The sequence below is a fragment of the Pholcus phalangioides genome, unplaced genomic scaffold (assembly GCF_987345545.1).
Source record: "Pholcus phalangioides strain wild (caught in Gottingen) unplaced genomic scaffold, Ppha-v1.0 ptg000022l_1, whole genome shotgun sequence".
NCBI lineage: Eukaryota > Metazoa > Arthropoda > Arachnida > Araneae > Pholcidae > Pholcus > Pholcus phalangioides.
In genome coordinates, this window is record NW_028301615.1 from 36,856,620 (window position 1) to 36,882,155 (window position 25,536).

The following is a 25,536-nucleotide window of genomic DNA, read 5'->3' on the forward strand; positions in this document are numbered from 1 at the left end:
TAACATAAATGACATGTCGTAAAAATTTCAAACTGTAATTGTTAGAATTCATCGTGAAGAGTTGCAACTGTGATCGATTTCATTCATCATGCTTGTTGTGTTACAAAATCACAAAAAAAGCTGTGATGCAGCAAGTAAATCTCCCAAAAAACATCTGAATTGGAAGTGGAAAAAAATATTTCATTTAAAAATTATTGGAGAAACTTTGTTCATTTAAGGGGCGTCATGACCCCCGAAGTCGATTTTTCAAACATGACAGTTGCGAAATGTAAAACATTTTGTTCCTTAATTTATTTCACGATGATATAATTCATTTCATGGCGAGTAAATATTTGAGCAAAATTTAAAAAATTTTGGAATTTCAGAATGTTTAATCTTACGGAGATAACTGAAAAACCCTCCAATCTTAGAAAATCGCAATAATTAACAACCGCGTAAAACTTTGAGAAATGCATACACACATACAACAGAAAAGGAAAAAGAAACTGGTTTACTTTATCGATTTCTTAGGGTTATACCATTGTTCACTTTAAAAACACCAATTTAACGTTTGGTGTACGTTCAGTGAATTTGGCAGGATTTTGAAGTGATGTCATCAAATTCTAAAGAGTTATAAGTCATTATTATGGGCGAAATCATAAAAACATTTTTTTAAATTTCATTTCCATATTAGTTTTTCACAAACGGTCGATAACTCCCACAATGTATATTCTTCCAGTGGTCCGATACAACACAAAATGACATTGTAATATCCATCGAACATGCGCGGGAACTTCCTAACAGTGTTCTAATCCATCGCCTTAACGACTACGACAATTAAGATGCTAAGACGATTAGAGAATGCATCAAACTCAAATAACGGCAAAAAGAACCTTCTCCCAGGATTCGAACTGCGCGAAATATTCGAACGGGATCACTAGTCCAACGCATCTACACTAATCGGCCACGATCGATATATATGACAGTAGATAATGTTTCAAATTCACCATATATAACGGCAAAATAATTTTTATCGCAGTCAGCAGGACACGAACCTGCGCCGAAACGTCCCAATGGATTTCTAGTCCATCGCGCCTTTACCACTCGGCCATGACTGCCACGGATACGGTGGTGAGAAGATAAGAAAATGTTTCAAAATCACAATAAAATAAACATTCTCTCAGTGGCCAGGATTCGAACCTGCGCGGGAACTTCACCATGGATTTCGAGTCCGTCGCCTTAGCCACTAATGCGACGGTTACAGCTGTAAGATGATAAGAAAATGTTCCAAAGTCACACCAACAACAAAATAAACTCTCTCACAGTCGGCACGATTCGAACCTGCGCGATAACTACTCAATGGATTTCTAGTCCATCGCCTTAACCACTTGGCCACGATTGCCACGGTGACACCGGTAAGACGATAAAATAAAAATTCAAAATCACACTAACAGCAAAATAAACATTCTCGCAGTCGCCAGGATTCGAACCTGCGCGGGAACTTCCCAATAGATTTGTAGTCCATCGCATTAGCCACGACTGCCACGGTTAAGGTGGTAAGATGGTAAGAAAATGTTTCAAAGTCACACTGACAGCAAAAACTTGCAGTCGGCAGGATTCGAACACGCGTAGGAAGTTCTTAATGGACGTCGAGTCGATCGCCTTAACCACTCGGCCACGACTGCCACGGCTACACTGGTAAGATGATGAGAAAATGTTTCAAGATCACACTGACACCAAAACAGGATTTCTCGGCAGCATTTGTACCTGCGCGGGAAACTACCAATAGATTTCTAGCGCCTTATCCACTCGGCTAGGATTTCTCACATGCGGCAGAATTCGAACCTGCGATGGAACCTCCCAATGGATCTCTAGTCCATCGCCTTAACCACTCGGCCACGACTGCCACGATTAGGGTTGGGAGAAGCTAAGAAAATGTTTCAAAATCGCAATGAAATAACATTCCAGCCGTCGGCAGGATTCGAACCAGCGCGGGAACTTCCCAATGGATTTCGAGGCCATCACCTTAACCACTCGGCCGCAACTGCTACATGAGGTTGGTAAGATGATAATGAAATGTTTCAAATTCACACTAACAGCAAAATAAACTTTCGCGCAGTCGGCAGGATTCGAACCTGCGCGGGAACTTCCCAATGGATTTCTAGTCCATCGCCATAAGGCGCGTATACACTAGCGCGCGGATCGTGCAATGCAAGCGTTCGCAATCGGTTGTTCAGTAATTTGTACAGTGTTGCGAACGATTAACGAAACATTGTTGGTTGAAACAGATTCAATAGGAGGGTTTTTTGAAAGATCACAAAGGAATTCTTCCTTCTAGTTTGGACGGCGTAGTTATCGGTTAGTGTGTTTGTACGTGCTTCTCAGCCTATCTAGATACTTCATTTTTTTCATTCGTCTTATTTCGCGAAAGTCATTTAATTTAATAGTCATAATAATTGAAATTCGTCATATTTGAGTCATTTAAATTCGTCATTTTTGAGTCATTTAAATTCGTCATTTTTGAGTCATTTAAATTCGTCATTTTTGAGTCATTTAAATTCGTGATTAACAGTCATTTAAATTCGTTTACCATATCATGTTCCTCAGTAGTTGTTACTGCCGCTCAAAACCTACAGATGGCGTTGAAACAGCTCTCGAATGGAGCCAACGTTGATGATGATGATTCGTTTCGGAAATCGTACCCATTGAATGCATTGCGAACGCTTGGGAATGCTTGCATTGCACGATCCGCGCGCTAGTGTATACGCGGCTTTAACCACTCGGCCACGACTGCCACGCAAGAAGAAATAAAAAATTACAATACCACACTAACAACGAAATAAACTTTCTCGCAGGGGGCAGGAAATTCCCAATGGATTTCTAGTCCACCTCCTTAACCACTTGGCCACGAGTGCCACGGTTCCACTGGTAAGAAGATAGAAATAAAAAACTAGAAGATAAGAAAATGTTTAAAAATCGCAATGAAATAATAATCCAGCAGTCTGCAGGACCCGAACCTGCGCTGGAAATTCCCGATTGATTCTAGTCCACCTCCCTAACCACGGTTGCGGTAGGGAGAACATAAGAAAATATTTCAAAATCACAATAACAGAAACATTCTCGCAGTCGGCAGGATTCGAACCTGCGCGGGAACTTCCCAATGGATTTCTAGTCCATCGCCTTAACCACTCAACCACGACTGCCACGGTTCTGCCGGAAAGAAGATAGAAATAATATATTATAAAATCACACTAAGGGCGAAATAAATTTTCCCACAGTCGGCAGGATTCGAACCTGCTCGTGAACTTCCCAATGGATTTCTAGTCAACCGCCTTAACCACTCGGCCACGGCTGCCACGGTTACGGTAGGGAGAAGATAACAAAAAATTTCAAAATCACATTAAAATAAACATATTCGCAGTCGGCAGGATTCGAACGTGCGCGGGAACTTCCCAATGGATTTCTAGTCCATCGCCTTAATCACTCGGCCACGACTGCCACGGTTGCAGTGGGAAGAAGGTTAGAAAATATTTCAAAATCTCAATAAGATAAACATTCAGGCAGTAGGCAGGAAATTCCCAATAGATTCCTAGTCCACCTCGTTAACCATTTGGCCACGAGTGCCACGGTTCCGCTGGTAAGAAGATAAAAAAAAAAACTAGAAGATAAGAAAATGTTTCAAAATCGCAATGAAATAACAATCCGGCAGTCGGCAGGATTCGAACCTGCGCGGGAAGTTCCCAATGGATTTCTAGTCAACCGCCTTAACCACTCGGCCACGGCTGCCACGGTTACGGTGGGGAGAAGATAAGAAAAAATTTCAAAATCACATTAAAATAAATATTCTCGCAGTCGGCAAGATTCGAACCGGCGCGGGATATTCCCAGTGGATTTCTAGTCCATCGCCTTAACCACTCGGCCACGACTGCTACGGTTACGCCGGTAAGTAGATACAAATAAAAAATTACAAAATCGTACTAACAGCAAAATACACTTTCTCGCAATCGGCAGGATTCGAACCTGCGCGGGAAATTCCCAACGGATTTCAAGTCCATCGCCTTAACCACTCGGCCACGACTGCCACGGTTGCAGTGGGAAGAAGGTTACAAAATATTTCAAAATCTCAATAAGATAAACATTCTCGCAGTAGGCAGGAAATTCCCAATGGATTTCTAGTCCACCTCCTTAACCACTTGGCCACGAGTGCCACGGTTCTGCAGGTAAGAAGATAGAAATAAAAAACTAGAAGATAAGAAAATGTTTCAAAATCGCAATGAAATAACAATCCGGCAGTCTGCAGGATTCGAACATGCGCGGGAACTTCCCAATGGATTTCTAGTCCATCGCCTTAACCACTCGGCCACGACTGCCACAGTCCCGCCGGTAAGAAGATAGAAATAATATATTACAAAATCACACTAAGGGCGAAAAAAACTTTCTCGCAGTCGTCAAGATTCGAACCTGCTCGTGAACTTCCCAAGTGATTTCTAGTCAACCGCCTTAACCACTCGGCCACGGCTGCAACGGTTAGGGTGGGGAGAAGATAAGAAAATATTTCAAAATCACATTAAAATAAACATTCTCGCAGTCGGCAGGATTCGAACCTGTGCGGGAACTTCCCAATGGATTTCTAGTCAATCGCCTTAACCACTCGGCCACGACTGCCATGGTTCTGCCATTAAGAAGATAGAAATAATATATTACAAAATCACACTAAGGGCGAAAATTTTCTAGCAGCCGTCAAGATTCGAACCTGCTCGTGAACTTCCCAATGGATTTCTAGTCAACCGCCTTAACCACTCGGCCACGGCTGCCACGGTTACGGTGGGGAGAAGATAACAAAAAAATTCAAAATCACATTAAAATAAACATTCTCGCAGTTGGCAGGATTCGAATCTGCGCGGGAACTTCCGAATGGATTTCTAGTCCATCGCCTTAACCACTCCGCCACGACTGCTACGGTTACGCCGGTAAGTAGATACAAATAAAAAATTACAAAATCGTACTAACAGCGAAATAAATTTTCTCGCAGTCGGCAGGATTCGAACCTGCGTGGGAAATTCCCAATGGATTTCTATTCAACCGCCTTAACCACTCGGCCACGGCTGCCACGGTTACGGTGGGGAGAAGATAAGAAAAAATTTCAAAATCACATTAAAATAAACATTCTCGCAGTCGGCAGGATTCGAACCTGCGTGGGAAATTCCCAATGGATTTCAAGTCCACCGCCTTAACCACTCGGCCACGACTGCCACGAGAACGGAGGGAAGAAGACAAGAAAATGTTTCAAAATCGCAATGAAATAATAATCCAGCAGTCTGCAGGATTCGAACCTGCGCTGGAAATTCCCAATTGATTCTAGTCCACCTCCTTAACCACGTTTGCGGTAGGGAGAACATAAGAAAATATTTCAAAATCACATTAAAATAAACATTCTCGCAGTCAGCAGGATTCGAACCTGCGCGGGAACTTCCCAATGGCTTTCTATTCCATCGCCTTAACCACTCGGCCACGACTGCCATGGTTCAGCCGTTAAGAAGATAGAAATAATATATTACAAAATCACACTAAGGGCGAAAATTTTCACGCAGCCGTCAGGATTCGAACCTGCTCGTGAGCTTCCCAATGGATTTCTAGTCAACCGCCTTAACCACTCGGCCACGGCTGCCACGGTTACGCCGGTAAGTAGATAGAAATAAAAAATTACAAAATCGTACTAATAGCAAAATAAACATTCTCGCAGTCGGCAGGATTCGAACCTGCGCGGGATATTCCCAATGGATTTCTAGTCCATCGCCTTATCCACTCGGCCACGACTGCTACGGTTACGCCGGTAAGTAGATACAAATAAAAAATTACAAAATCGTACTAACAGCAAAATACACTTTCTCGCAGTCGGCAGGATTCGAACCTGCGCGGGAACTTCCCAATGGATTTCTAGTCCATCGCCTTAACCACTCGGCCACGACTGCTACGGTTACGCCGGTAAGTAGATACAAATAAAAAATTACAAAATCGTACTAACAGCAAAATACACTTTCTCGCAATCGGCAGGATTCCAACCTGCGCGGGAAATTCCCAACGGATTTCAAGCCCATCGCCTTAACCACTCGGCCACGACTGCCACGGTTGCAGTGGGAAGAAGGTTAGAAAATATTTCAAAATCTCAATAAGATAAACATTCTCGCAGTAGGCAGGAAATTCCCAATGGATTTCTAGTCCACCTCCTTAACCACTTGGCCACGAGTGCCACGGTTCTGCAGGTAAGAAGATAGAAATAAAAAACTAGAAGATAAGAAAATGTTTCAAAATCGCAATGAAATAACAATCCGGCAGTCTGCAGGATTCGAACCTGCGCTGGAACTTCCCAATTGATTCTAGTCGACCTCCTTAACCACGGTTGCGGTAGGGAGAAGATAAGAAAAAATTTCAAAATCACATTAAAATAAACATTCTCGCAGTCGGCAGGATTCGAACCTGCGCGGGAACTTCTCAATGGATTTCAAGTCCACCGCCTTAACCACTCGGCCACGACTGCCACGAGTAGGGTGGGAAGAAGACAAGAAAATGTTTCAAAATCGCAATGAAATAATAATCCAGCAGTCTGCAGGATTCGAACCTGCGCTGGAAATTCCCAATTGATTCTAGTCCACCTCCTTAACCACGTTTGCGGTAGGGAGAAGATAATATTTCAAAATCACAGAAACATTCTCGCAGTCGGCAAGATTCGAACCGGCGCGGGATATTCCCAGTGGATTTCTAGTCCATCGCCTTATCCACTCGGCCACGACTGCTACGGTTACGCCGGTAAGTAGATACAAATAAAAAATTACAAAATCGTACTAACAGCAAAATACACTTTCTCGCAGTCGGCAGGATTCGAACCTGCGCGGGAACTTCCCAATGGATTTCTAGTCCATCGCCTTAACCACTCGGCCACGGCTGCCACGGTTACGCCGGTAAGTAGATAGAAATAAAAAATTATAAAATCGTACTAACAGCGAAATAAATTTTCTCGCAGTCGGCAGGATTCGAACCTGCGCTGGAAATTCCCAATTGATTCTAGTCCACCTCCTTAACCACGTTTGCGGTAGGGAGAACATAAGAAAATATTTCAAAATCACATTAAAATAAACATTCTCGCAGTCGGCAGGATTCGAACCTGCGCGGGAACTTCCCAATGGCTTTCTAGTCCATCGCCTTAACCACTCGGCCACGACTGCCATGGTTCAGCCGTTAAGAAGATAGAAATAATATATTACAAAATCACACTAAGGGCGAAAATTTTCTCGTAGCCGTCAGGTTTCGAACCTGCTCGTGAACTTCCCAATGGATTTCTAGTCAACCGCCTTAACCACTCGGCCACGGCTGCCACGGTTACGGTGGGGAGAAGATAACAAAAAAATTCAAAATCACATTAAAATGAACATTCTCGCAGTTGGCAGGATTCGAATCTGCGCGGGAACTTCCGAATGGATTTCTAGTCCATCGCCTTAACCACTCGGCCACGACTGCTACGGTTACGCCGGTAAGTAGATACAAATAAAAAATTACAAAATCGTACCAACAGCAAAATACACTTTCTCGCAATCGGCAGGATTCGAACCTGCGCGGGAATTTCCCAACGGATTTCAAGTCCATCGCCTTAACCACTCGGCCACGACTGCCACGGTTACGCCGGTAAGTAGATAGAAATAAAAAATTACAAAATCGTACTAACAGCGAAATAAATTTTCTCGCAGTTGGCAGTATTCGAACCTGCGTGGGAAATTCCCAATGGATTTCTAGTCCATCGCCTTAACCACTCGGCCACGACTGCCACGAGAAGGGTGGGAAGAAGACAAGAAAATGTTTCAAAATCGCAATGAAATAATAATCCAGCTGTCTGCAGGATTCGAACATGCGCTGGAAATTCCCAATTGATTCTAGTACACCTCCTTAACCACGTTTGCGGTAGGGAGAACATAAGAAAATATTTCAAAATCACAATAACAGAAACATTCTCGCAGTCGGCAGGATTCGAACCTGCGCGGGAATTTCCCAATGGATTTCTAGTCCATCGCCTTAACCACTCGGCCACGACTGCCACAGTCCCGCCGGTAAGAAGATAGAAATAATATATTACAAAATCACACTAAGGGCGAAATAAATTTTCTCGCAGCCGTCAAGATTCGAACCTGCTCGTGAACTTCCCAAGTGATTTCTAGTCAACCGCCTTAACCACTCGGCCACGGTTGCCACGGTTACGGTGGGGAGAAGATAAGAAAAAATTTCAAAATCATATTAAAATAAACATATTCGCAGTCTGCAGGATTCGAACGTGCGTGGGAAATTCCCAAAGAAATTCTAGTCTTTCTTTAAACCACTCGGCCACGACTACCACGGTTACGCCGGTAAGAAGATAGAAATAAAAAATTACAAAATCGTACTAATAGCAAAATAAACATTCTCGCAGTCGGCAGGATTCGAACCTGCGCGGGATATTCCCAATGGATTTCTAGTCCATCGCCTTATCCACTCTGCCACGACTGCCACGGTTGCGGTAGGGAGAACATAAGAAAATATTTCAAAATCACAATAACAAATACAATCTCGCAGTCGGTAGGATTCGAACCTGCGCGGGAATTTCCCAATGGATTTCTAGTCCATCGCCTTAACCACTCGGCCACGACTGCCACGGTTCCGCCGGTAAGAAGATAGAAATAATATATTACAAAATCACACTAAGGGCGAAATAAATTTTCTCGCAGCCGTCAAGATTCGAACCTGCTCGTGAACTTCCCAAGTGATTTCTAGTCAACCGCCTTAACCACTTGGCCACGGTTGTCACGGTTACGGTGGGGAGAAGATAAGAAAAAATTTCAAAATCATATTAAAATAAACATATTCGCAGTCTGCAGGATTCGAACGTGCGTGGGAAATTCCCAAAGAAATTCTAGTCTTTCTTTAAACCACTCGGCCACGACTACCACGGTTACGGTAGGGAGAACATAAGAAAATATTTCAAAATCACAATAACAGAAACATTCTCGCAGTCGGTAGGATTCGAACCTGCGCGGGAACTTCCGAATGGATTTCTAGTCCATCGCCTTAACCACTCGGCCACGACTGCCACGGTTACGCCGGTAAGTAGATACAAATAAAAAATTACAAAATCGTACTAACAGCAAAATACACTTTCTCGCAATCGGCAGGATTCGAACCTGGGCGGGAAATTCCCAACGGATTTCAAGTCCATCGCCTTAACCACTCGGCCACGACTGCCACGGTTGCCGTGGGAAGAAGGTTAGAAAATATTTCAAAATCTCAATAAGAAAAACATTCTCGCAGTAGGCAGGAAATTCCCAATGGATTTCTAGTCCACCTCCTTAACCACTTGGCCACGAGTGCCACGGTTCTGCAGGTAAGAAGATAGAAATAAAAAACTAGAAGATAAGAAAATGTTTCAAAATCGCAATGAAATAACAATCCGGCAGTCTGCAGGATTCGAACCTGCGCTGGAACTTCCCAATTGATTCTAGTCGACCTCCTTAACCACGGTTGCGGTAGGGAGAAGATAAGAAAAAATTTCAAAATCACATTAAAAAAAACATTCTCGCAGTCGGCAGGATTCGAACCTACGCGGGAACTTCCCAATGAATTTCAAGTCCACCGCCTTAACCACTCGGCCACGACTGCCACGAGTAGGGTGGGAAGAAGACAAGAAAATGTTTCAAAATCGCAATGAAATAATAATCCAGCAGTCTGCAGGATTCGAACCTGCGCTGGAAATTCCCAATTGATTCTAGTCCACCTCCTTAACCACGTTTGCGGTAGGGAGAACATAAAACAATATTTCAAAATCACAATAACAGAAACATTCTCGCAGTCGGCAAGATTCGAACCGGCGCGGGATATTCCCAGTGGATTTCTAGTCCATCGCCTTATCCACTCGGACACGACTGCTACGGTTACGCCGGTAAGTAGATACAAATAAAAAATTACAAAATCGTACTAACAGCAAAATACACTTTCTCGCAGTCGGCAGGATTCGAACCTGCGCGGGAACTTCCCAATGGATTTCTAGTCCATCGCCTTAACCACTCGGCCACGGCTGCCACGGTTACGCCGGTAAGTAGATAGAAATAAAAAATTATAAAATCGTACTAACAGCGAAATAAACTTTTTCGCAGTCGGCAGGATTCGAACCTGCGTAGGAAATTCCCAATGGATTTCAAGTCCACCGCCTTAACCACTCGGCCACGACTGCCACGAGAAGGGTGGGAAGAAGACAAGAAAATGTTTCAAAATCGCAATGAAATAATAATCCAGCAGTCTGCAGGATTCGAACCTGCGCTGGAAATTCCCAATTGATTCTAGTCCACCTCCTTAACCACGTTTGCGGTAGGGAGAACATAAGAAAATATTTCAAAATCACAATAACAGAAACATTCTCGCAGTCGGCAGGATTCGAACATGCGCGGGAACTTCCCAATGGATTTCTAGTCCATCGCCTTAACCACTCGGCCACGACAGCCACAGTCCCGCCGGTAAGAAGATAGAAATAATATATTACAAAATCACACTAAGGGCGAAATGAATTTCCTCGCAGCCGTCAAGATTCGAACCTGCTCGTGAACTTCCCAATGGATTTCTAGTCAACCGCCTTAACCACTCGGCCACGGCTGCCACGGTTACGGTGGGGAGAAGATAACAAAAAAATTCAAAATCACATGAAAATAAACATTCTCGCAGTCGGCAGGATTCGAACCTGCGCGGGAAATTCCCAACGGATTTCTAGTCCATCGCCTTAACCACTCGGCCACGACTGCTACGGTTACGCCGGTAAGTAGATAGAAATAAAAAATTATAAAATCGTACTAACAGCAAAATAAATTTTTTCGCAGTCGGCAGGATTCGAACCTGCGTGGGAAATTCCCAATGGATTTCAAGTCCACCGCCTTAACCACTCGGCCACGACTGCCACGAGAAGGGTGGGAAGAAGACAAGAAAATGTTTCAAAATCGCAATGAAATAACAATCCAGCAGTCTGCAGGATTCGAACCTGCGCTGGAACTTCCCAATTGATTCTAGTCGACCTCCTTAACCACGGTTGCGGTAGGGAGAACATAAGAAAATATTTCAAAATCACAATTACAGAAACATTCTCGCAGTCGGCAGGATTCGAACCTGCGCGGGAACTTCCCAATGGATTTCTAGTCCATCGCCTTAACCACTCGGCCACGACTGCTACGATTACACCGGTAAGTAGATAGAAATAAAAAATTACAAAATCGTACTAACAGCGAAATAAACTTTCTCGCAGCCGTCAGGATTCGAATCTGCTCCTGAACTTCCCAATAATTTCTAGTCAACCGCCTTAACCACTCGGCCACGGCTGCCACGGTTACGGTGGGGAGAAGATAAGAAAAAATTTCAAAATCATATTAAAATAAACATATTCGCAGTCTGCAGGATTCGAACGTGCGTGGGAAATTCCCAAAGAAATTCTAGTCTTTCTTTTAACCACTCGGCCACGACTACCACGGTTACGCCGGTAAGTAGATAGAAATAAAAAATTACAAAATCGTACTAATAGCAAAATAAACATTCTCGCAGTCGGCAGGATTCGAACCTGCGCGGGATATTCCCAATGGATTTCTAGTCCATCGCCTTAACCACTCGGCCACGACTGCCATGGTTCCGCCGTTAAGAAGATAGAAATAATATATTACAAAATCACACTAAGGGCGAAAATTTTCTCGCAGCCGTCAAGATTCGAACCTGCTCGTGAACTTCCCAATGGATTTCTAGTCAACCGCCTTAACCACTCGGCCACGTCTGCCACGGTTACGGTGGGGAGAAGATAACAAAAAAATTTAAAATCACATCAAAATAAACATTCTCGCAGTCGGCAGGATTCGAATCTGCGCGGGAACTTCCGAATGGATTTCTAGTCCATCGCCTTAACCACTCGGCCACGACTGCTACGGTTACGCCGGTAAGTAGATACAAATAAAAAATTACAAAATCGTACTAACAGCAAAATACACTTTCTCGCAATCGGCAGGATTCGAACCTGCGCGGGAAATTCCCAACGGATTTCAAGTCCATCGCCTTAACCACTCGGCCACGACTGCCACGGTTCCAGTGGGGAGAAGGTAAGAAAATATTTCAAAATCTCAATAAGATAAACATTCTCGCAGTAGGCAGGAAATTCCCAATGGATTTCTAGTCCACCTTCTTAACCACTTGGCCACGAGTGCCACGGTTCTGCAGGTAAGAAGATAGAAATAAAAAACTAGAAGATAAGAAAATGTTTCAAAATCGCAATGAAATAACAATCCGGCAGTCTGCAGGATTCGAAACTGCGCTGGAACTTCCCAATTGATTCTAGTCCACCTCCTTAACCACGGTTGCGGTAGGGAGAACATAAGAAAATATTTCAAAATCACAATAACAGAAACATTCTCGCAGTCGGCAGGATTCGAACCTACGCGGGAACTTCCCAATGGATTTCTGGTCCATCGCCTTAACCACTCGGCCACGACTGCTACGGTTACGCCGGTAAGTAGATAGAAATAAAAAATTATAAACTCGTACTAACAGCGAAATAAATTTTTTCGCAGTCGGCAGGATTCAAACCTGCGTGGGAAATTCCCAATGGACTTCTAGTCCATCGCCTTAACCACTCGGCCACGACTGCCACGAGTAGGGTGGGAAGAAGACAAGAAAATGTTTCAAAATCGCAATGAAATAATAATATATAATTTCTAGTCAATCCTATAATTTAAAAGCGCCTCAATCCTTGTCCGACTCTGTTCTAGTGTCGAATTTGATTGGACGTGCGTGATCATAGACGTAAAATCAGGATTTTCTTCCTTGTAACCTTTTGCATGTGGCTTTGGCGCTATTTTTTTTTTCAAGCAACTGTGACGTCATAGAAACGTCACTGTAGACCGCGAGGCTACCGTAACTTTTGATCCATTTGGCGCCACCATATTTCCTAGCGACATTTAATAATGGATATTCTAAATTTAACTTCAGTTCGGCAACCAGGGTTGATGCAGTGGGAAGTTCACGGGACGCTTAAAACGAAGGTTATGAGTTCGAGTCCCTTCGTAACAATCCAATTTTTTTTTTTCTAGCATCTTCGTTTGAAAAGTTTAATTTCTTATCACATTTAATTTTTTTCTTTTAACCGTTGCACGGGATAAACATGATTTATTATATTATAATTCACCACAAATTGTCAGATGTACGGGAATGGGGGGGGGGGTCTCCCAAACAGCGAACTTGGCGATACAGGGGGAATGGGGGGGCCACCCCCGTATAATAAGTTATCGTTTATTGAATCACTAAAAAATTTTTTGTTTTTTTTTCTGATTTAATCGAAATGTGGTTCAGTTGCATCAAGTTGACAATAGTAACGGCTCGCGAAGCGAGCGCCCAGCGAAGCTGGGCCCTGCTATCATTTATTGATTCATAATGCTGATAGATTCATTAGAAAACCAAACATAGAAATTGTGTTTCGGCAAGCCACTGTATTTATTGCATGTCAATATAATTATTATTATATAATATATATCATTATTATTATGATCGTTATAGTATTATAGTTAAATTATATCATTGTAATTTATTATCGTGTGAGCAAACGAGACGTAATGACAAAATAAAAGCGAAATCATTAATAGACGCTGGTGTTTGGCGATAAGTTGCCAAACGTAACAGCAGGAGGTACACTTTACACATACGGTGATGTTTCTATAACGTCACAGTAGCCTTATTCTGATTGGCTGATAATGTCAAAAATATAAATAAAATCGTCATAACTACGAAGATCAGCCAAAACCAGAGAGGAAATCCTTAATCAGACGTCATTGATCACGTGATACTAACTATCCAATCAAATCCGACACTAGAAAAGAGTCGGACAAGTGTGGAGGTGCTTGTTATAATTTCTAGTCAACCGCCTTAACCACTCGGCCACGGTTGCAGTGGGGAGAAGATAAGAAAAAATTTCAAAATTAGATTAAAATCAGCATTCTCTCAGTCGGCAGGATTCAAACCTGCGCGGAAACTTCCCAATGGATTTCTAGTCCATCGCCTTAACCACTCGGCCACGATTGCCACGTTTCCGCTGGTAAGAAGATAGAAATAAAAAACTAGAAGATAAGAAAATGTTTTAAAATCGCAATGAAATAACAATCCGGCCGTCAGCAGGATTCGAACCTGCACTGGAACTTCCCAATTGATTCTAGTCCACCTCCTTAACCACGGTTGCGGTAGGGAGAACATAAGAAAATATTTCAAAATCACAATAACAGAAACATTCTCGCAGTCGGCAGGATTCGAACCTGCGCGAGAACTTCCCAATGGATTTCTAGTCCATCGCCTTAACCACTCGGCCACGACTGCCACAGTTCCGCCTGTAAGAAGATAGAAATAATATATTACAAAATCACACTAAGGGCGAAATAAATTTTCTCGCAGCCGTCAAGATTCGAACCTGCTCGTGAACTTCCCAAGTCAACCGCCTTAACCACTCGGCCACGACTGCCACGGTTATGGTGGGGAGAAGATAAGAAAAAATTTCAAAATCATATTAAAATAAACATATTCGCAGTCTGCAGGATTCGAACGTGCGTGGGAAATTCCCAAAGAAATTCTAGTCTTTCTTTTAACCACTCGGCCACGACTACCACGGTTACGCCGGTAAGTAGATAGAAATAAAAAATTACAAAATCGTACTAATAGCAAAATAAACATTCTCGTAGTCGGCAGGATTCGAACCTGCGCGGAATATTCCCAATGGATTTCTAGTCCATCGCCTTAACCACTCGGCCACGACTGCCACGGTTGCAATGGGGAGAAGGTAAGAAAATACACTGCTGGCCACCGTAAATGCAACACCCTGAAGGAAGCATGCAAATGATATGAAATTTACAACATGCATTAGCGGAGGTGGGATATGCAAATGATTAGAATTTCAGCGCAGACGCACATGACGCGCGCCTGTGGCGCCACTTCAAAGCGCTATTTAAGGCTTGGAGATTTCGACGATTTGAAGTACGGCAATTGTGTTTTTCTTGTGGTTTTTTCAAAAAAACGATCAATTATGCCTCGTAGAAAACAGCGATCATCTTTTGATCAAGTATCCGAGTTCGACAGAGGAAGGATAGTGGCCTACCGAGATTGTGGATTATCTTTCAGGGAAATCGGTAGTCGTGTTGGACGAAACCAAACAACTGTAATGCGGATATGTGATCGTTGGATGCAGGAGGGTACGACGGACCGACGTGTTCGATCGCATCCACCTCAGTGCACCACTTCACGTGATGACAGGCGTATTGTGCGTATGGCAGTGACGGATCGCTCAGCCACATCACGAACCATAGCACAGCACATTCAGTCTGTACCGCATCATCCAGTGTCTGCGCGTACCATTCGACGCCGTTTACAGCAGAGTGGTCTGTCCGCAAGACGTCCATTGCTTCGTCTACCCTTGACGCAGAACCACAGACGTCTCCGCCGCCAATGGTGCGATGAAAGAAGGATGTGGACGGCACAATGGAATGAAATTGTCTTTACTGACGAGTCACGCTTCTGTCTGCAACACCACGATGATCGGATTCGAGTCTGGAGACACCGTGGAGAGAGGATGCTGAACAGCTGCGTTATGCATCACCACACTGGTCCTGCACCGGGTATTATGGTATGGGGCGGTATTGGATATCACTCTCGCACTCCTCTAGTACGCATTGCCGGTACTTTAAAAAGCCAGCGCTACATCTCCGAGGTGTGGGAGCCAGTTGTCCTTCCTTACCTTCAGGGCTTGCCCACAGTCATATTTCAACAGGATAATGCGCGACCACACGTGGCACGCATTATCCAAAGTTTCTTCGTCAATCGCCAGATTGAATTGCTTCCATGGCCAGCTCGCTCTCCGGATCTTTCGCCGATAGAAAACATGTGGTCCATGGTTGCTCAACGATTGACCCAGATTACATCCCCAGCTGCCACACCAGATCAACTTTGGCAACGCGTGGAAGCTGCTTGGTCTGCTGTACCGCAAGAACACATCCAATGTCTCTTTGAATCAATGCCGACGCGTGTGGCAGCGGTGATCTCCAACAATGGCGGCTACTCTGGCTACTGATTTTGGCAGGAACCCCACTTCACAGAAGTCTATAAATTTAAGCATTTGATGCTTGGTCAACATGTTATCTACAAAATAAATATTGTTGCGATATCTCTTGTCTTTCTTGGTGTTGCAATTTGGGTGACCAGCAGTGTATTTCAAAATCTCAATAAGATAAACATTCTCGCAGTAGGCAGGAAATTCCCAATGGATTTCTAGTCCACCTCCTTAACCGCTTGGCCACGAGTGCCACGGTTCCGCTGGTAAGAAGATAGAAATAAAAAACTAGAAGATAAGAAAATGTTTCAAAATCGCAATGAAATAACAATCCGGCAGTCTGCAGGATTCGAACCTGCGCTGGAACTTCCCAATTGATTCTAGTCCACCTCCTTAACCACGGTTGCGGTAGGGAGAACATAAGAAAATATTTCAAAATCACAATAACAGAAACATTCTCGCAGTCGGCAGGATTCGAACCTGCGCGGTAACTTCCCAATAATTTCTAGTCAACCGCCTTAACCACTCGGCCACGGCTGCCACGGTTGCAGTGGGGAGAAGATAAGAAAAAATTTCAGAATTAGATTAAAATAAACATCCTCGCAGTCGGCAGGATTCAAACCTGCGCGGAAACTTCCCAATGGATTTCTAGTCCATCGCCTTAACCACTCGGCCACGACTGCTGCATGAGGTTGGTAAGATGATAATGAAATGCTTCAAAGTGACACTAATAACAAAAACTTTCTTGCAGTCGGCAGTGGCTGTACTACCTGCTCATGCTTATTCTTATCCGATCCGAATTATAAGCGTCGGTTCATAAGCATGACCTTAAGAATAATCCGAAAAACGATACGAAGAAATTATTCTTAGGCTTACTCCTTAACGTCACGTGACACGAAAGAGGGAATATCAAAGATATCGCTCTCCACACAGGGAAAAGCGATTTGTCCCTTTGGCCGATCAACCACTGACCAATCAAAATTAAGCTTGGGGTATACAACTACTACTGTACATTTACTGAATTTTTTGTTCAGCGACGGTGGCAACGCAATTCATTTTTAACGTGCAGAATATTTGTGTTGTTGTTTTCTTTCCACGTTCTTCAACGTCAAAAATGGAAGGTGTTAGTGGGCTATCGGCTAGATACTTATTTTTTTTTTAATGGGGAGGATGGAAAATAAGAGTATATGAAGAGTTATTTCTATAATTAAAATATATTTTTCAGCGTGTAAATATTATTCAGAAAGATATTTCAGCATTCTAATTAATGTATTGAAGTTCTTTTTAAACCGTACTTCATAAGGAACTACCAAAATCACATTGGGATAATAATGTATTTTCCTCCATTGCCTATTTTAATGGACGTGGGTGATTATTACTTTGCTTCATCTATTATATATATATATGTATAAAATTTTAGGATAATATAACTATATCATCGAGAAATATACCGTGAAAAAAAATCTCGAAAAAATATAGCTGTAGAGGGAATTATCGTTATATCGAGTATCGTTGTAGCGAGGTTTCACTGTATACTACACTTGGATTTCTAATTGAATCCGTCCAATTAATTGTAAAGAGCCGACGAAATTGCAGTTTTCTTTCAAGAAAAAACACCACTTAAATCATCGCAATAAATTTCCAATTCCAAGAAATAAATTTTTCATTTTTCGTATTTTCTACTCGCCATCGCGAGTGGAAAATACGATCATCCGATGCTTAAGAAGTGGGTCTCCCCTATCCTTATCGTCATCCGAATATTCGGAGTAATACGATTCTTGTTTTCAGAGGGAGAATGCCGCTAGTAAGGAAATTTCCCTTTCATGCTTATATTGTCATAATCGGCGGGGATACGGAACGGATTCCCGATAAGCATGAAGAGACAGTACAGCCCCAGGATTCGAACCTGCGCGGGAACTTCCCAATGGATTTCTAGTCCATCGCCTTAACCACTCGGCCACAAATGCCACGATTACTGTGGGGAGAAGATAAGAAAATTTGATTACTTTATTTATTTATCATCAATTTACTTATTTATGTTTCAAAATCACAATGAAATAAACATTCTCGCAGTCGGCAGGATTCGAACCGGCGCGGGAAATTCCCAATGGATTTCTAGTCCACCTCCTTAACCGCTTGGCTACGACTGCCACGGTTACGGTGGGAAGAAGATAAGAAAATATTTCAAAATCACAATAAAATAAACATTGTAGCAGTCAGCAGGATTCGAACCTGCGCGAGAAATTCCCAATAGACTCCAGTCCACCTGCTTAACCACGGTCACGGTAGGGAGAAGATAAGAAAATATTTCAAAATCACAATAACAGAAACATTCTCGCATTCAGCAGGATTCGAACTTGCACGTGAACTTCCCAATGGATTTCGAGGCCATCACCTTAACCACTCAGCCGCGACTGCTACATGAGGGTGGTACGATGATAATGAAATGTTTCAAAGTCACACTAACAGCAAAATAAACTTTCTCGCAGTCGGCAGGATTCGAACCTGCACGGCAACTTCCCAATGGATTTCTAGTTCATCCCCTTAACTATTTGTCCACGACTGTTGCGGTTGCGGTGGTAAGAAGATGGAAACATGTTACAAAACCAGAAAATAAACTTTCTCGCAGTCGGTAGAATTCGACCCTACGCGGGAACTTTCCAATGGATTTCTAGTCCACCGCCTTAGGAACTCGGCCACGTCTGCCGCGGTTTCGACGCTAAGATTAGCGAATGTTTTGAACTCAGAATAACAGGAAAAAAATTTTCGCAGTCGGGATTCAAACTTGCGGGGGAACTCCCTAATGGATTTCTGTTAATGCTGAGCTTTTCGTTGATAATTAAGAAATATTTGAAAGTTGGTATAAAAAATGGAGCGGGAAATTATTGACATTCCAGAATTTAACATATACTCATAATATTACTCGTCCCAGCCGTACGGCCATGCGATTTTATTTTTGTCAATTACACGATGGGCTGGCAATTCTACTTAGGGCTATGTTAATACAATTGACTTTCTTTAGTTTCCCGGTAGTGCTATAGTCATTATTATGGTACGATCGTCATCATTACGCCTTATCCCTGGGTGGTCCCTGCGCTCCTCTCCTCCCTTCTATTCAACATTTTTCTTGGTGGGGGATTTCTATTTATACCGGCCAATGAAAAGGACATGTCAGTTGCATAATATCGTTATGTTACAAAGTAGCTAAAAATTTCATGAAGAAATTAATATACAAGAAGCAAATTTCCTTCAGTTAAGGAGTGGTCATCCTACTTGCATGCCAAAAAAAAAAAAAAAAAAAAAAAAAAAATACAAAGAAATAAGAGTATTTTATACTGATTAATTTTTCAATTACATACAACAGGTTCAAGAAATTGCAGGTTTCGAATATATATAGGAGAAAAAGGATGGTCGAGCTCCGACCAAAATCAAACATGTACTTTCAAGCGTATATCATAAATCTTCGTGCGATTGCAATATATATATACACAATGCATTCTTTATTAAAACTTAAACATTTCTCATTTCATATTAATCACTGAATATTCAAACATTACTTTGCGTGTTAACCAAATGGACATAACCATGCAAATGAACATGAACATTTATACGATCATTGCGCGCACCAATCTGCCCTTGGTCGACACATTACAGTTTCTTTGCCATGTTCTTTTATTCTCATTATACAATTGTCTCTTTTTATCTGTGTCGCTCAATAATAAAACATCGGTGTTCGTTCTGATTGTTATTGTGTATTTTTCTAAATGTAATTCTGAATATGAAAGATAGTATTGTATATCCCGGAGGAGAACAATTTTGTTTAATGTTTCTACAATATTATTGATGTAAATAATAAATATTATTATTCATGTGAATAATAAAAGCAGGTTTCAAATATAGAATGTGAGGAAAGCTAAGAGCCGTGTCTCTCATATCAGTTTGAAGTTACTTTTATTCCATCTGCGACTTATAAATGTCAATTCACGGAAGACAAAAAGTATTGACCTTGGACTTGGCGAGCATTTGTCTCATTTCTGGTCATGATTTTTCATATTTTATGACCACATCGGACATGTGAAGGTCACATCTGGAAATCGACAATGAATATTTGTTACATTGGTGCATATCATTCCGATCTTCTTTTTCCGGAATCACTTTGAAAGCACAGTGGTGGCATTTCAGTGAACTTAGTTTGGTTTTCAATTTGGAAAATTTTTTTAGTTTTATTTGGAAAAGAAGTTTAATTTTGTTGCAGCTTTCAATATTTCATAAACTTGATGCTCATAATCCATTATTTCAAATCAATCTACATATTTTTATTCAGTAAAGTTCTATGTGATTAATAGAATTATTAAAATTGACGGAGTTTTCTCTCTAAAATCGTTGTCAGATGTGGATTACACAGGGTGTCCCATATCTTCGCAAATAGTTTAAAAATTCATGAAAATCAAAGGATTCGCATATATTCGAATGTGGTTTGCGAAAAAGTTATTGTTACAAAAGGGTTTTTTCGGTACATGAACAAAAATTAGTTCAAATTTTGGTGCCACTATCGCGGCTGAGGTAAAACTACTTCACCAACACTACTTTATCCACCAATGTGAACATTGCGATGAAAACCGCATGGAAGCACCGGAAAATTCGGAAATGAACTCTCTCTCGTACACCCTGCATTTTATACGACTTTGACTTGCATATTGCCCGTGATTTGTTTTCGTGCAGTGCCCTGTGTCAGCAGAAATGTGAACTTTGTACTAAAAGAAAATCCCTATTCGTGGTAATAACTTTTTAGCAAACCGTGATATTAAGAAATACTGTATATCTATCCCTTCAAGTTTTACGGATTTTTAAACAACAGTCGGCCCCGCTTAATTGGGTAACTCTTATAAACATATATACCCCGCCTAAATGGATAAAATCCTCCGGCATGGAAATTATGTTTAAGTTCTCCCGCTTAATATGATAATTTCAAGGACTTTCCCCTCTTAATCGAATATTACGCTTCACACGTCAACTGATAATACTTATCAACCACTATAAACGTAATGTTTTTATTGATCGAAACATCTGAAATTGAAAACATATTAGACCGAGTTATGATAAAAGAAGTAAGAAAAATTCATTTTAGAGAGAGTAAATATTCAAGTTGTATTCAATACGTACATTTAATTACAGTCGAATCCCGTTATAACGAACTCCAAGAGACCGGAGAAATCACGTCGTTATAAAGGAATTCTAGGTGTTTTTTTGCATTGCTCCTATATAAACTTAAAAGGGGGATTATAAAAGTGTCCGTTAAAACGAGATTTTCGCTGTAACAGCATTCGTTAAAACGGGATTGGACTGTATTTTATTTTTGTTTTCTGTTACGTCAATGGAGGGGACTAACTTCCCTTACGAAAAATAAAATATTAGGTGTGGCATCATTGTATAATTGAATATAATTCCCATTTATGATGTCTGATTTATTCGAGAAGCTTTTTTTAATATTGATCCTTCATCAGTTTTCTATATAAAGTTTTAAAATGGTAATTGAATCCTCGCATCATCGGATACACCGCTTAATCGGACATCGTATGCTCCGGAATTGTTGATCTCCGATTAAGCGGGGCTGACTGTACTTATGAATTTATGGGACACCCCGCATTCTGTAAATGGTTACAGACAACGTGCCACGTGAAAGATAACAGTCTAGTCGCTTAGGGAATAACAGTTAACGAGCTTCGAGCATTTAAACTAATGTGCTCGACGATAACAAGAATTTACTCATCTCGAATGGAAAATTCGAGTGTTTATACCCAGAAATACGGACATTTATTTTCCAACTCAACTGGCGCGAAACGTATGTCGAACAAGGATCTTCCCCGCAAGAGAATGTGTGAACGCATTTCAAACATTCCGAGGAAATTCAAATTAACGCCGGTATTTTTCTAGCGTATTATTCGCGAGTGCGTAATCCCAGGATTTCAGTTTAAGAATGCTTATCTTTTGAATGGAATGCAAAATATTGCATAGGAACGGTGATAAGATTCGATTATTTCTGCGGTATATACAGTCAAATTCGATTATAACGACATCCAAGATTCCATTTAGTCTTGTATATAACGAAATTACCGACGTTATGTATATTTATATAACCGACGTTTTCAATACATTTTTAGACGAAAAATATAATCAGAGGAAATCAAGTATACTATTTGACATGAAGTTATTTCTTTGTGATCATGATGACCATAATTGATCGAGAAAAATACGCGATCCCAATTTCTCAACGTCCTTTTCAATTTATATCACAAACTCTCAATTCATTAACCAGCAGTTGGTTTATCACAGAAGACTTTTAAATTTCAAAAAAAGAAACTTTAAATTCTCCCCCCCAAGAGTCTACAAAACTGCCTTGAAAATGTTTTAAAAAATGCATTATCTTCAATGAAGTAAGAAGCGTTCGCAAAGTTTGAGCAGCTCCTGCCACGACTGCCATAAAAACTCAAAGCTTTATTTATTTTTGTATGTGAAAAATATATGGCTTGATTTGGCTCGAAGTGTTTACTAAAATCACTGTCTCAAGAAAGAATTTTTTCCGAGGCGGTAATTTTTTTTATGATATGCGTTTGACACAGCGTCGGAAAATATGCAAAAATATCGATATGAGAGTTTGACTATCGGTAACACGTTTGACAGGTGGGATTGGATATTTAGAGCTTTTATATATATGTACATTATGTAAAGAAGGAGCGTGACATATCGAGAAATTTATTCAAGGCTCTAAATCCAAATTTGCGGGAGAAAATTCGACGGAAACGCATGAAATTTGATTGAACAGCAAATAAGGAAAAATTGTAAAAAGCTTCTTGAAAATTTTAAGCGTTAGGTCAGTGGTTCTCAACATGTGCTCCACATAGTGTTCATATCCTGTAATTTAATTTTTTAAATTTTTTAAATATATATATATATATATATATATTCTTACACTTTTTTGTAACATGTTTCTGCTGCATTGTATCGATGTAAATGGGTCAGCATGGATTTGAAGCACACATCAATGGTATTTTCTATACATATCCCATTCAGAGCATAAGGTGTGTCCCAAAATGATAAAGCCACATGCAATATTCTGTAAATAATAGACTTTATTTTCTAAAAGTAAATTTTTTTTAAAAAATTAAGAACCCTGGCTACTAAGAAACAAAGCAATTGTAATAATTAAATACACAATCCGCATTTTTTATGGCAGAAAACAAATTGAGCGAATGATGGAATCACTTCCTGCCTCAAAATGATGAAGCCGTTCAAACAAACTCACACGTTCACTCATATTTTCAACGTCCAATAAATTTTCATTTTTAGATTAAAATATAGTTTCCCAACCTTTTTCGTCCCACCGCCCCCTTCTTCAGAAATTTTTTCTCCCATCGCTCCCCAACGCAATGTAACCCATAGGATCCTATATTATAGCCGTAGCTTCTACTGCCCTCTCCCCCGGAACTTTCCATCGCCCCCAAGGGGGCGTTAACGCCCACGTTGGAAATCACTGGAAAACACTCCTGCAAGCATCGATTCAACAAGTCTTTGGCAATACTGCAGTAGAATATCTTGCCAAACTTTGAAGATTACTCGTTCAAATTCTGAAACATTGTGTCGTATTATTTACCAGTCTCTTATACACTTCACGCGTGTCACTACTACTAAATCATGCATGCACCTCATCCATACTCTACTGTGGAACGAATTGGTACATGTTGGAATGCAAGTGTACGTGTTGTGAACTGACGCGAAGTGTGTTTCTGTGTAATGCTTGTTATAGTGCTGCCATCTATCATCTATTTTCCGAACTATGCTATCCGAAGTGTTATGATTGAATAATTGCACCGTTGTAGGCCTGCTGCAATCTGTGGCGGGATTTTCCGACGGTGACATCGGCATCGCATTTGCGATTCAAAGTTGGGAATCACAGAAAACCATCTTGGCCGACCACCGCTGTGGCAACGGTGAGGTTCCAACCCTGGTCCTCGTGATGCGAGTCCGTCATTATGACCACTCGACCACCACAGCGGCTCTTTATGTGTGCCACTGTAGCTCACACGTTTTCCATTGGATTGAGGTCTGAAGAATGTGTGGGTGCAAAACAGTCCATCACTGGAATCCCATTCGCAAAAAAAGAAAACTTGAATTTCCATTATGAGAGGGTTGCATTGTCCTGTTGACATCGAACTGTGGGGTCATTTTTAGATTGAAAACCGGGATTTTGGCATTTCATACCGTACACAGCACAGGCTCTAACGACAATTGTGAATTTTAGCTATTGCCCTCGAGAGGGATTTTTCTGAGCATTCAGAGACGTACAGATACAACAGCTAACACCCGAGTGGCGTGGTGGTGAGATGGTAAATAGATTGCTGTTAGGTCCCAGGTTTGAACCGGGGGGGGGGGGAAATAACTAGATATTTTCCCCAACGATATTGAGACGACCACCGATGATGGTGCTTCTATTTCCAACCCAACTCGTAAATGGCAGTAAATTGCGATATGGCCGGAGTGGGTGTGCCATCTGAACCATCCAAATTAAACTTTTCTATCTTAATGTCTTTCTTGTTTGTGATGCTTAGTAAGTTTCGGATGAGTAAGTATTTTGACTGTAGATTTAGATACTGTACATTCACGACAGGAAACGATGATATTTGCCTTTAAATTATGGAACAGTTACTTTGCGTAGAATCACCCTTTTCTGACGTTTAGTCAATATAGCCAGGACGACTTTCGGTCTTTCTAGTATCATAAAGCAGCACCTACTAGATATAGTAGAAGGCCTCCGCAGTCTGCTTGTGACGTCAGTAAGTAGTCCATTTTCCCTCAGATTATTCAGAGGGAAAAACATGCCAGTATCATCGTTGTGAGGAGAAGAAATGATCGGGCTCAGAATTGGCGATTTCTATGCCCCACATCCAATCACTATGCGGTATTTGTGAGCCAATCAGGAAGAAACGAAATAGGATGCTGTGTTTCAAAATGTGGCAAAGTTGCTAGGTAGTCTGAATGACGTTCATGGCAAACAGTGAAGAGGCCTTCTATCTCTAGGAGGTGCTGCATAAAGTCCCTTCAATTTCAAATAACTAGGAATGACTACTACTAAACCATACATGAACCTCGTACACCATTCTTCTGCGGAACTTCTAATGAAATGGTACATGTTGGAATGTGCGTGTTACGAACCTGACGTGAAGTTTGTTTCTGTAAAATTCTTGTTATGCATAGTGCTACTACTAAACCAGATATGCACTCGCCCATATTACTCTTCGGAACCCCTTACGAATTTGTATATGTTGGAATGTGTGTGTACGTATAGTGAACCTTCCGTGAAGTTTGTTTCTGTGTAAAGCTTGTTATGTGTAGTGCTGCCATCTGCAATCAATTTTTTTTTTAAACTATGAGTTTTTCCT

The 25,536-nt window shown here is 41.4% G+C and overlaps 1 protein-coding gene and 45 non-coding genes across 46 annotated transcripts in view; 1 reads left to right on the forward strand and 45 right to left on the reverse strand.

Moving 5' to 3' along the window:
- Nucleotides 1-25,536, forward strand: part of LOC149070287 (uncharacterized) — a 150,090-nt gene that overhangs the window by 38,994 nt on the left and 85,560 nt on the right. The gene's annotated exons all lie outside the window — the stretch shown is intronic.
- On the reverse strand, nt 1,014-1,097 carry TRNAS-AGA (transfer RNA serine (anticodon AGA)). The gene has a single exon. It is a non-coding gene; the product is annotated as a tRNA-Ser (tRNA).
- On the reverse strand, nt 1,804-1,885 carry TRNAS-AGA (transfer RNA serine (anticodon AGA)). The gene has a single exon. It is a non-coding gene; the product is annotated as a tRNA-Ser (tRNA).
- TRNAS-AGA (transfer RNA serine (anticodon AGA)) lies at nt 3,101-3,182 on the reverse strand. The gene has a single exon. It is a non-coding gene; the product is annotated as a tRNA-Ser (tRNA).
- Nucleotides 3,396-3,477, reverse strand: TRNAS-AGA (transfer RNA serine (anticodon AGA)). The gene has a single exon. It is a non-coding gene; the product is annotated as a tRNA-Ser (tRNA).
- On the reverse strand, nt 3,684-3,765 carry TRNAS-AGA (transfer RNA serine (anticodon AGA)). The gene has a single exon. It is a non-coding gene; the product is annotated as a tRNA-Ser (tRNA).
- TRNAS-AGA (transfer RNA serine (anticodon AGA)) lies at nt 3,827-3,908 on the reverse strand. Its single transcript has one exon. It is a non-coding gene; the product is annotated as a tRNA-Ser (tRNA).
- On the reverse strand, nt 3,979-4,060 carry TRNAS-UGA (transfer RNA serine (anticodon UGA)). The gene has a single exon. It is a non-coding gene; the product is annotated as a tRNA-Ser (tRNA).
- On the reverse strand, nt 4,268-4,349 carry TRNAS-AGA (transfer RNA serine (anticodon AGA)). The gene has a single exon. It is a non-coding gene; the product is annotated as a tRNA-Ser (tRNA).
- On the reverse strand, nt 4,563-4,644 carry TRNAS-AGA (transfer RNA serine (anticodon AGA)). Its single transcript has one exon. It is a non-coding gene; the product is annotated as a tRNA-Ser (tRNA).
- On the reverse strand, nt 5,007-5,088 carry TRNAS-AGA (transfer RNA serine (anticodon AGA)). The gene has a single exon. It is a non-coding gene; the product is annotated as a tRNA-Ser (tRNA).
- On the reverse strand, nt 5,150-5,231 carry TRNAS-UGA (transfer RNA serine (anticodon UGA)). The gene has a single exon. It is a non-coding gene; the product is annotated as a tRNA-Ser (tRNA).
- Nucleotides 5,417-5,498, reverse strand: TRNAS-AGA (transfer RNA serine (anticodon AGA)). Its single transcript has one exon. It is a non-coding gene; the product is annotated as a tRNA-Ser (tRNA).
- TRNAS-AGA (transfer RNA serine (anticodon AGA)) lies at nt 5,718-5,799 on the reverse strand. Its single transcript has one exon. It is a non-coding gene; the product is annotated as a tRNA-Ser (tRNA).
- On the reverse strand, nt 5,870-5,951 carry TRNAS-AGA (transfer RNA serine (anticodon AGA)). Its single transcript has one exon. It is a non-coding gene; the product is annotated as a tRNA-Ser (tRNA).
- Nucleotides 6,022-6,103, reverse strand: TRNAS-UGA (transfer RNA serine (anticodon UGA)). Its single transcript has one exon. It is a non-coding gene; the product is annotated as a tRNA-Ser (tRNA).
- Nucleotides 6,436-6,517, reverse strand: TRNAS-UGA (transfer RNA serine (anticodon UGA)). Its single transcript has one exon. It is a non-coding gene; the product is annotated as a tRNA-Ser (tRNA).
- On the reverse strand, nt 6,692-6,773 carry TRNAS-AGA (transfer RNA serine (anticodon AGA)). The gene has a single exon. It is a non-coding gene; the product is annotated as a tRNA-Ser (tRNA).
- TRNAS-AGA (transfer RNA serine (anticodon AGA)) lies at nt 6,844-6,925 on the reverse strand. The gene has a single exon. It is a non-coding gene; the product is annotated as a tRNA-Ser (tRNA).
- TRNAS-AGA (transfer RNA serine (anticodon AGA)) lies at nt 7,121-7,202 on the reverse strand. The gene has a single exon. It is a non-coding gene; the product is annotated as a tRNA-Ser (tRNA).
- On the reverse strand, nt 7,413-7,494 carry TRNAS-AGA (transfer RNA serine (anticodon AGA)). Its single transcript has one exon. It is a non-coding gene; the product is annotated as a tRNA-Ser (tRNA).
- TRNAS-UGA (transfer RNA serine (anticodon UGA)) lies at nt 7,565-7,646 on the reverse strand. Its single transcript has one exon. It is a non-coding gene; the product is annotated as a tRNA-Ser (tRNA).
- On the reverse strand, nt 7,717-7,798 carry TRNAS-AGA (transfer RNA serine (anticodon AGA)). Its single transcript has one exon. It is a non-coding gene; the product is annotated as a tRNA-Ser (tRNA).
- On the reverse strand, nt 7,984-8,065 carry TRNAS-AGA (transfer RNA serine (anticodon AGA)). The gene has a single exon. It is a non-coding gene; the product is annotated as a tRNA-Ser (tRNA).
- On the reverse strand, nt 8,430-8,511 carry TRNAS-AGA (transfer RNA serine (anticodon AGA)). The gene has a single exon. It is a non-coding gene; the product is annotated as a tRNA-Ser (tRNA).
- Nucleotides 8,573-8,654, reverse strand: TRNAS-AGA (transfer RNA serine (anticodon AGA)). The gene has a single exon. It is a non-coding gene; the product is annotated as a tRNA-Ser (tRNA).
- TRNAS-AGA (transfer RNA serine (anticodon AGA)) lies at nt 9,010-9,091 on the reverse strand. Its single transcript has one exon. It is a non-coding gene; the product is annotated as a tRNA-Ser (tRNA).
- Nucleotides 9,162-9,243, reverse strand: TRNAS-UGA (transfer RNA serine (anticodon UGA)). Its single transcript has one exon. It is a non-coding gene; the product is annotated as a tRNA-Ser (tRNA).
- On the reverse strand, nt 9,576-9,657 carry TRNAS-UGA (transfer RNA serine (anticodon UGA)). The gene has a single exon. It is a non-coding gene; the product is annotated as a tRNA-Ser (tRNA).
- On the reverse strand, nt 9,995-10,076 carry TRNAS-AGA (transfer RNA serine (anticodon AGA)). Its single transcript has one exon. It is a non-coding gene; the product is annotated as a tRNA-Ser (tRNA).
- Nucleotides 10,147-10,228, reverse strand: TRNAS-UGA (transfer RNA serine (anticodon UGA)). Its single transcript has one exon. It is a non-coding gene; the product is annotated as a tRNA-Ser (tRNA).
- TRNAS-AGA (transfer RNA serine (anticodon AGA)) lies at nt 10,414-10,495 on the reverse strand. Its single transcript has one exon. It is a non-coding gene; the product is annotated as a tRNA-Ser (tRNA).
- On the reverse strand, nt 10,709-10,790 carry TRNAS-AGA (transfer RNA serine (anticodon AGA)). Its single transcript has one exon. It is a non-coding gene; the product is annotated as a tRNA-Ser (tRNA).
- TRNAS-UGA (transfer RNA serine (anticodon UGA)) lies at nt 10,861-10,942 on the reverse strand. The gene has a single exon. It is a non-coding gene; the product is annotated as a tRNA-Ser (tRNA).
- Nucleotides 11,128-11,209, reverse strand: TRNAS-AGA (transfer RNA serine (anticodon AGA)). Its single transcript has one exon. It is a non-coding gene; the product is annotated as a tRNA-Ser (tRNA).
- On the reverse strand, nt 11,573-11,654 carry TRNAS-AGA (transfer RNA serine (anticodon AGA)). Its single transcript has one exon. It is a non-coding gene; the product is annotated as a tRNA-Ser (tRNA).
- TRNAS-AGA (transfer RNA serine (anticodon AGA)) lies at nt 11,865-11,946 on the reverse strand. Its single transcript has one exon. It is a non-coding gene; the product is annotated as a tRNA-Ser (tRNA).
- On the reverse strand, nt 12,017-12,098 carry TRNAS-UGA (transfer RNA serine (anticodon UGA)). The gene has a single exon. It is a non-coding gene; the product is annotated as a tRNA-Ser (tRNA).
- On the reverse strand, nt 12,431-12,512 carry TRNAS-AGA (transfer RNA serine (anticodon AGA)). The gene has a single exon. It is a non-coding gene; the product is annotated as a tRNA-Ser (tRNA).
- Nucleotides 12,583-12,664, reverse strand: TRNAS-AGA (transfer RNA serine (anticodon AGA)). Its single transcript has one exon. It is a non-coding gene; the product is annotated as a tRNA-Ser (tRNA).
- TRNAS-AGA (transfer RNA serine (anticodon AGA)) lies at nt 14,002-14,091 on the reverse strand. Its single transcript has one exon. It is a non-coding gene; the product is annotated as a tRNA-Ser (tRNA).
- On the reverse strand, nt 14,298-14,379 carry TRNAS-AGA (transfer RNA serine (anticodon AGA)). The gene has a single exon. It is a non-coding gene; the product is annotated as a tRNA-Ser (tRNA).
- On the reverse strand, nt 14,734-14,815 carry TRNAS-AGA (transfer RNA serine (anticodon AGA)). The gene has a single exon. It is a non-coding gene; the product is annotated as a tRNA-Ser (tRNA).
- TRNAS-AGA (transfer RNA serine (anticodon AGA)) lies at nt 16,559-16,639 on the reverse strand. The gene has a single exon. It is a non-coding gene; the product is annotated as a tRNA-Ser (tRNA).
- TRNAS-AGA (transfer RNA serine (anticodon AGA)) lies at nt 16,701-16,782 on the reverse strand. The gene has a single exon. It is a non-coding gene; the product is annotated as a tRNA-Ser (tRNA).
- TRNAS-AGA (transfer RNA serine (anticodon AGA)) lies at nt 18,168-18,249 on the reverse strand. Its single transcript has one exon. It is a non-coding gene; the product is annotated as a tRNA-Ser (tRNA).